Source organism: Equus caballus, chromosome 27 (assembly GCF_041296265.1).
Source record: "Equus caballus isolate H_3958 breed thoroughbred chromosome 27, TB-T2T, whole genome shotgun sequence".
Taxonomy (NCBI): Eukaryota; Metazoa; Chordata; class Mammalia; order Perissodactyla; family Equidae; genus Equus; species Equus caballus.
The window spans coordinates 43,052,717-43,061,308 of record NC_091710.1 but is presented as its reverse complement, the minus strand read 5'-3'; positions in this window follow the sequence as shown (position 1 = coordinate 43,061,308).

Below are 8,592 nucleotides of genomic sequence, written 5' to 3'. Positions count from 1 at the left end.
AGCAGAATAGGCCACCCTAAAATACGCCTTTTTGATATAGATTATTTTGATGGACACAGGAGAAGCTCTGAAAACAGAGTAGAAGTTCTTCTTTTGCAAGAGAAATTTACCTTTCTAAAAGAAATCTCCACTTGTAAGGATGTCCCCCTCTCGGTACAAGAAGATGACAGTGACTCTTAATCACAAGAGATTTATCAGTGGAGGAGGCACAGACAAATCTGTATTAACAAACCTTACCCTCGTTTACCTTGCTTTTCCTGGTGACCTCCTGCATAACCAGCCCACCTCACCTTTCTTTTGTCTTTAGCTGAAGATGGTATTTAAGCCAGTGGCTTAGGCCATCTTGGGGAGTTAGTTACCATTTTTCCCTGGGTATCTCCCATGTGTACATGAAGTATACATGTTATTAAACTTCTGTTTGTTTTTCCTTGGTAATCTGTCTTTTATTACAGGGGAAGTCTCAGGCAAGAACTCCAAAGGGTAGAGGGAGAACTATTTTTCCTCCCTTGCAGGGGCCTCATGACTGGGATGAGAGGACATAGAGTGGTTGCAGAGTAAACCATAAGAGCAGATACTCAATGGGAATACAGATATCTCAATGGATGCCAGAGAAGAGAAGTGATGAGGACAACCGTATGGAATGGTGTACATCTCAGCGGGACCCACTGGGCACCCATGACAATGGAGGACCAGATACTTCCAACCCTCCAACCTCCTCCTACCTCCGTGACACACTGCTTCACAAACTCCCAGGCAAGGAGAGAGCCACAAGTTGGCTGAGTTAACTCTGAATGGACTGAGTTTGCGCTATATTCCCAATCCAGGTAACAAATAGAAGTGGCAAGCAATAGGATATATTGGAGTAAATGAGGAAGCCATTTAGTGTAAACCTAATTTGGCCTGACTTTGTTTTTCCAAAAGGGCTTGACATGGCCATTGAGCAGGCATTGTATATCTGCTTTAAACATTTCCTATGGCAAGAACAAATGCCCTTAAGATAGAGGTGCAACTCTCCCCCAACATTGGCATTTCCTTAAGGATAAACATCTTTCTTTAGACTAGGAATTGATTGCTGCACTCACCTGTGACCACCCAGCTCGAGACAACAGACTTGCTTCCTGCTGCACCCGTCGAGACAGCAGACCCACTACCTGCTGTGTCCATCAATTGCTGTGCCGACAGAGCGATCTCGTGACTGTTGTAAAAGGGACACTTCAATCATATGTGAAACATCCTTTCTGGGGGTATATAACCACTCTGTACACCCCACTTCTTTTGCGCCCTTTCTTCCTTTTGGAAGAAAGGCCCTGGGCCATGGTTCTCACATTTTAGCTCAGAATAAACTCACCCAAATTTTCATTTATAGATTGGTTATGGATTATTTTTGTCGACATGTGGTTTGTGTTCTCTTGAATAAAGGACATCAAATTTGTTACTAAGTCATTTTGGTTTTGTCATTTGACAAAAGAAAGTTACATTTACTGGATACCGGGGTTGGTGGATTGGGAATTTATGCTTAGTAGGCACAGAACATATCCTTGTTAAAAACAGGACAACAGGTCCCAAATGGAGTCGGTTATTCTAAGCCCCACATCACCAAACTGAGACTTAATTACAGTTTCGGTTCTCCCAGAAAAATGGAATCTTAAACCAGTCAATCAGGAGTCACCTGATTAGCACAAGTTAGGTCATCTGCCTGATGGACGCTGCCACACGCTAAAGGAAAGTGACCTTGTCGTAACCAACTCGCTTTTTTGTCTCATATGACTTCCTTGTTCCCACTCCCTTCTGCCTATGAAAGTCTTTCATTTTGTCCAGCTCCTTGGAGCTCCTTTCAACCTGATGGATTGGTTGCTGCTCGATTCATGAATTGTTGAATAGAGCCAATAAGATCTTTAATATTTACTCAGGTGAATTTTGTTTTTCAACACACCTTAGGAATAGCAATAATAACCTGCAAAGGTCTTAGAAGCTTCTTTTTGGGACATTCACTGCTAAGAAAGGGCAAGTTTGGTGACCAAGGATTCCGTGCTGCTTCCCCTTCAGAAACAAAGCAGGAGATTGGCTGGATAACTCCTTTCTTTTGCTTCTTCAAAACTATCAGATACTATGTGACTGGGTCTATCTTGATAGGTGGTGGAAGAGAATTTCTCTAGCATTTTGAAATTATACATACCCCTCTCCAACTAAGGTGGTCATGATATCAGAGCAGTGATCTGAAGGGACATTTACTCCAGGACTTGAACACAAAGTAGATGGCCTTAAGGCTCAAAGATAAGCTTTCACAATAAACTTCCATCAGTGACATGAGTTTTGAGAGGAAATTTGTGAAGAGAACCCACAGGAAATTGTTCAAAATTTTTAGTGGTTAACTTTAAGGATATGAATGTATTATAGTGCCTCTGAGTCTAGTCTTTCTTTCTCATGTTCTCATTGGATAAACCAAACCACTGTTTTGTTCAACTGTTTCAACCTTTCAATTCCGCTCCATGCTTGAGGGCGTATGAGGGGATGCAATGGGATGGCAGGAGAACAGGGATAAATCAGGTTCTAATTTTGTACAATTTTCTACTTATACTAGAAATTCAAAATGAAACATAAAGGATATTTGATTGATTTGAACCTCAGAGAGATAGATATAGCCGGAAAGTTCATATTAAGTTTATCACATTAAAGATTTTCAAAAAAAGTTTTTCAGAAGGCTACCGAGTTGATCAATAAGGATAAAGGAACAAAAGTGAAAGAGAAAGATGGAATCTGTCCATTAAAAGCAGATTTTTAGTGTTTCAATCATTAAATTTTTCATCAGCCTGGATTGGGAAAGGGATGAATCAGACCACAGTTGATGTGCACAAGCCAGAAAAAGTTGATTTGCTTCTCACTCCAAGGTCTCAAGTTCGTAGCAGGAGACAGAGAGTCATGAGGGGTGAAGGGGGAGCAGATGGAGAAGGCAGCTGAGATGGCGCAGGTGCAGAAGATTGGGTACACGCACTGCCTCCGCCCCTCACCCCAGCGGGAGTCCAACTCATTCTCACAGATTTTTAAATAATAGACGCTCTCAACAGACACCACCTGCAAATTTTATTTTTCAGTCCTTTCCATCTGAATTTGCATCAGCAACAATGGTTCTGGAGGCAAATGTTCAAAATAGAGACAGAGCAACATTGGCTGCAAACAGGGAACTACTGTTTCTACATGGTGCTCTTGACTATACTATGTTCTGATTAAAAACTTGAAACAAAAAAATGCTATCTTTTAAGGTTTTGGACAGAATCATCAGGTATTTAAGCTTTAAAAGTGGGCAAGGGTCTTGGAAAACTTGAAGGCCTAGAAAGAAATACTATAAATGAACAATAGGATCTTGAAACACTGTAATAAACTCACTTAGAAGATTGTTAGCTAATATCAGATATGGATATGTTATAGAACATTACAGTTTTTTCCTTCCTGGCCTCTCCCTTGCTGCCATCTTCTGAGCCTCAAACCTGGATGGCCTCTCCCCTCCCTCGCCATGGCTTCCTCTGTTCTCCAACTTTACCAGGCTGCTTCTGCTCTGGCCAGTTATTTTCAGCTACTGCCAATGGTCACTGTATACACTGCCTACAGGTACCAAGATGAGTTCTTAGTCACAGAACTCCCACATACATCTTGAGAGGAGGAGAGAAAGGGAGATGGAAGTTTGAAGTCCAAACCTGAGTTGAGAGAAGAAATAGCAGAAAAGGCTTTGCTCCCATTTGGTTCATGAGTAAGAAAGAGGATCATTACACAGACCCCCAACAGTGTTTCTCCAACTGTGATCCTGGGAACAAAGAGACGGGGATCACCTGAAGTGCTCGTTAAACACGAAGACTCCTGAGTCCCATCCTTCACCTATGAAAGCAGAATCTCTGAGCAAGGAACCCTGGTATTTTCATTCCAACATGGTGATTATCACGCATGCTAAAGTTTGAGAAACTGCAGCCTGACAAGCTGAAGAGTTGTGGATGGTCTTTAGATATGCTCAAAGTGCATTTACTTTTATGTACAATGTTCGCTCTGGAAGAGTCCTTAGAAATCCCGGGACTCTAAAAATGTGGACACAGGGGAACAAGAAGTTGTCATTTGTCCAAGATCACTCTACTATTAGTGGCCTAATAGAGACTGGGACTTAAATATCCTCATTCCTAACATCGACATGCTTATTGCACTTGATTTGAATCTATTACCTATTATTTCTTAATCCTCTATGCAATGGACTGACAGGGATCCTGGCACATCAACGTTCACTTGTTTCTCTTGCTCAAGATCAACTGAAAAGTTAGATGAATCTGAAAAGAAATAAAGACTTAAATTGGAATCTTTATTTTATCTATGGAAAGTTCTGGCAAATCACTAACGATGATAGAGTAATGGTGCACAAGGAAAATTTCTCTAAAAAGATTTCTGTTAAGAGACAATTCTATGCCATTGCCAGTCATTGCTCCTTCTCACTAACAGAGTCTCATCAGGAAACGACATTCTTAAGACTAAAAATTTATTTCAAGTGGCAATTGAAATTTTAATCGACTAGAGTAGTGCTTCCCAAATGCTAGATCAAGGACTCTGATTCTGATACCAATTCCAACATGTGTGGGTCTTTTCCCCACACTACCAAGCAATTCTTGGACACCAGCTGGGTGTCCTACAATTCAACTCAATTCTGATAACTATCTACCTGGAGATAGTGTCAGATCCCACAGGTTAAGGGCTGAGTCTTATTAGACTGCCTCCCACCACCTGTAGATGCCAATCTCAAGTCCAGATTGTAACCTGTGCTTCTGATGACCAACTGTAAATCAGGGGTTCTGATGATCCCTTCCTTGGGTTTGATTAATTTGCTAGAGTGGCTCACAGAACCCGGAGAAACGTTTTATTTACTTGATTACAGGTCTATTATAAAATGATATAACTCAGAAACAGACAGATGGGAAAAGATGCCTAGGGCAAGGTATGGGCAAATAGCACAGAGCTTCCATGCTCTCTGGGTGTACCACTCTCCCCACATCTCTATCTGTTCACCAACCCAGAAGCTCTTTGAATCCAGGCCTTTTGGGTTTTTATGGGCGCTTCATTATGTAGGCATGATTGTCATTGGCCATTGGTGATCGAACTCAACCTCCTACCATACTCCCTTCCCCAGAGGTCTGGCAGGGGAGCGGGAGACTGAAAATTCCCACCCTCTAATCACGTGGTTCCCCTGGCAACCAGCCCCCAGCCTCAGGTTACCTAGGGGTTTTCCAAAACTCACCTTGTTGTCACATAAAAGGCACCTTTATCTCTCTCATCACTGAGGAAATTCCAAGGGTTTTAGGAGCTCTGTGTCAGGACAGGGACGAGGACCAAATGTATATTTCTTATTATAAATTACAATATCACATGGACTATTTCAACCTGTAACAGGTTTGGTCCTGGCAAACTGAGAAAAGATAAGAGAATGTGTGTGTGTGTGTGTGTGTGTGTGTGTGTGTGTGTATAATAAGCACACCACCTTTCCTTGGAAGTATTATCTTTTCATCGGAGATTCTGTCCGTCTTTATTTTGGAGTTGAGGGTGTAGCAGAGGAAGACAAATCCTCTGCCCTCTGGGTCCTTCTGGCTGGGCTATGAATTAAATTGATGTGAGACAGAATAACACGAGAAAATCAAACAAAGCTTTATAACATGCATACATGGGAGAAACCCAGGAAAACTGAGCCAACTCGCCAGAATAGCTGAGGTTGTTGCTTTAAATACCACATTCAGCTAAAGACAACGGAGGATGTTGGGGGTAGGGGGAGTCAGTTATGGGAGATTACCAGAAAAGCACAGTAAACAAGAGTAAGGTTATTGTGCAGAGTTAAGTCCTTGCCTTCCAGCACTGATAAGAGTTTCTAGAGACAAGGTCATCCCCTTCTTCCTGGCACAGAAAGGGTGATATCTTTACAGATGGAGATTTCCCTTACAAATGTAAACATCTCTTACAAAGCGTAGCTTATACTTGGTTTTCATAGCTCTTCTTGTGTCTGCAGTTTCTCAAAAAATAACCAGCCAAAAATAATCCTCATGCCAAAGAGACACATCTTGAGGTGGCAAATTCTGATCCCCCAAAAGGGGGAAATGAGCAGGTGGGGAGTTAAAAATGTCTTTTCTTTTTATGAAAAACGGTGATAATAGGTGGCAGTTTTAAAAAATGTTCTTACTTGGCAAAAACAAAAGATGGATTTAAAAAATTCCATAAAATCAAGGGTTCATAAACATAGCCAAATTTTATCACATTGTCTTATTACTATACTCCCATGTATGGAATCTCATGTAAGCAAATCAATGCCCATATGGAGGAGGACACATCTAACATTCTCACCCCTTAGTTTCACGACCTCATTTCCAGAACGGTCTTTCATTCTACTTCATCCTTCTACCCAATCAGTCACATCTTCTTCATGATCAAATTTGCCCCACCTCCAATCCATTCTCGGACCACAATCTCCCATCATTCTAGTCTTACTGTTCCACTACACACATTGCAAGGAATCTTCAAAAGCATCAGGACCAGAAGGCCCTGGACCACTCTTCTTATTTCCTAATTAGTCCCCCTGTTTTCCTTTCCCTCTTTATCCAGCTTAAACTCCATGGTTCATCAATTCAGTAACTCATTTTTCAGTATCCTGAAATCAGTGGCTCCTGTCTTTTTTTATAAACGTGGGCAAAAGCCCAGGGTTGGATGAAATCTATACAGACAGTAGTACACAAGCAGCTGAGTGTTACTAGATAAAATGGCACAACACGGCAGGCTGGTACCACTGTGGGTTCATCATCGCTGGTTTCAACCAGGCCCTAAACACTGCCCAGCAATCTTACTAAACTTCTCTGGTCAACTCACTCTCCCACTCCTGCCAGTGATTGCTTCAAACCTTCCTTACTTTTCTAACCCTTGATCCCACTATCATCTCCCTAATTTTGAGCAGAGTCTTTGCCTTCAATATCATAGAAAACATAGAAGCTATTATAAGGGAACTTCCTGCCACAAAAACTGCAATCTAGCTTCCTTTGCACTCAGCCTCACACTTTCCCCCTGTAAAAAAAAAAAAAAAAAGTGTCTCCTCGCCTCTTGCCCACAATTGTGCTCAAGTTTATCCTTCTCTCATATTCTTAGGAACCATATACTGTCAGTTACTTTTTCCCTCCAGTATTTTCAATCTTTCTCCTGACTGGATCCTCACCATCAGCATTTAAACACACTCAAATCTCTTCCCTTTAAAAAACAAAAACAAATGATTTCAACTCACTTCCCCCTCCAGCTACTTCCCCTGTCTCTTTAATTTCTCAAGTTTTCTATAATTATTTCCGTTTCCTCACTTGGCACTAATGTGTCAATCCACTCTAAGCTGGCTTCTGTCTCAAAATTTGCACGGAATCCCCCTTTTCAGGATCACCTATAACAGCCTGTCACAAATCCAACGCATATTTACAATGTTTGTTTTCTCTGAATTTTCAGTAGTGTGTCACAACTGGCCCCTTCCTCTGGAAACAGTTTCTTCCCTTGGCTTCTGCACCTTTGGCTCTGGCAGTCCTTTTTAGCCTCCTTTCCTGCGTCTCTAAACGTTGGGGCCTCCTCCCTTTTCATGCGTACTCTCTCGCTCAGTGGCATCTCTAGGTATGGCCTCTAAAGGCCCCGCAAGATCTCCGCTCTCGAACTCATCTACTCTCCCTCTTGTTGACTCTCCTCCAGCCACGATGGCCTCCTCAATGCTCCTTCAACCTGCTAGGCTGAAAAGAGTTTTCGGAAACATTTCGGTAAAATCAATGAATTGGCTTTCAACACATCGGCCAAGCTTGCTTCCCTCTAAGGGAACTCTATGTGGGGCATTAGGTTCCTGAGCTTATATTTAAGTCACCTGAAAACAAAACATACGGGGTAGATTAGAGAATGGCCTCTTTCAGCTCAAACATACTACTTAATAGCTTTTGTTCCAAGTTTAAATTTGGCACACACGTTTTCTTGAAAGGGAGATGCTTGCTCTTTGTGTACATTCCTAAACGTCAGCTCCTCAGTTCTTTTCATTATTACTGTAGCAGACAGAGATTCTGTGCATGAAAGTTCTTTTGGGGATATTTGTTGGCCTGCTTATCATGAGACAATTTATTATCATCATATTGCAAAGGATAAGGATGGAGCAATTAGAGAATGAATTAAGAAACTAACGTGAGTAGATACTCCATAGTTTGCTCATTCGACCAAAACGCTGATACTGAGGATTACTTTAGGCTCAAGTTCTAATATTAAGCATGTTATGATTTCTCAGCTAATACCCATAGAGGCTGAGGCAAAGAAAACAAACAAGCTAAACAAAATCCCATAACATGGCTATTGGAAAGCTAGGGCACCCTATCTACCCCTGCCTCCTGTACTGATCCATGTGTTGTGCTACCCCCAGCCCCCTTGATTTAATTCCATTTTTGAAGCCAGGTAATACATTGACATGGTTCAAGAAAGCCAAAATGATATAGTAAACACATGAGGAATCTCACTTCCATTTGTGTCCTCATTCACCATTTGCATTTTTATTAGGTTTTTTTTTTATCCTTCTGGTGTTTT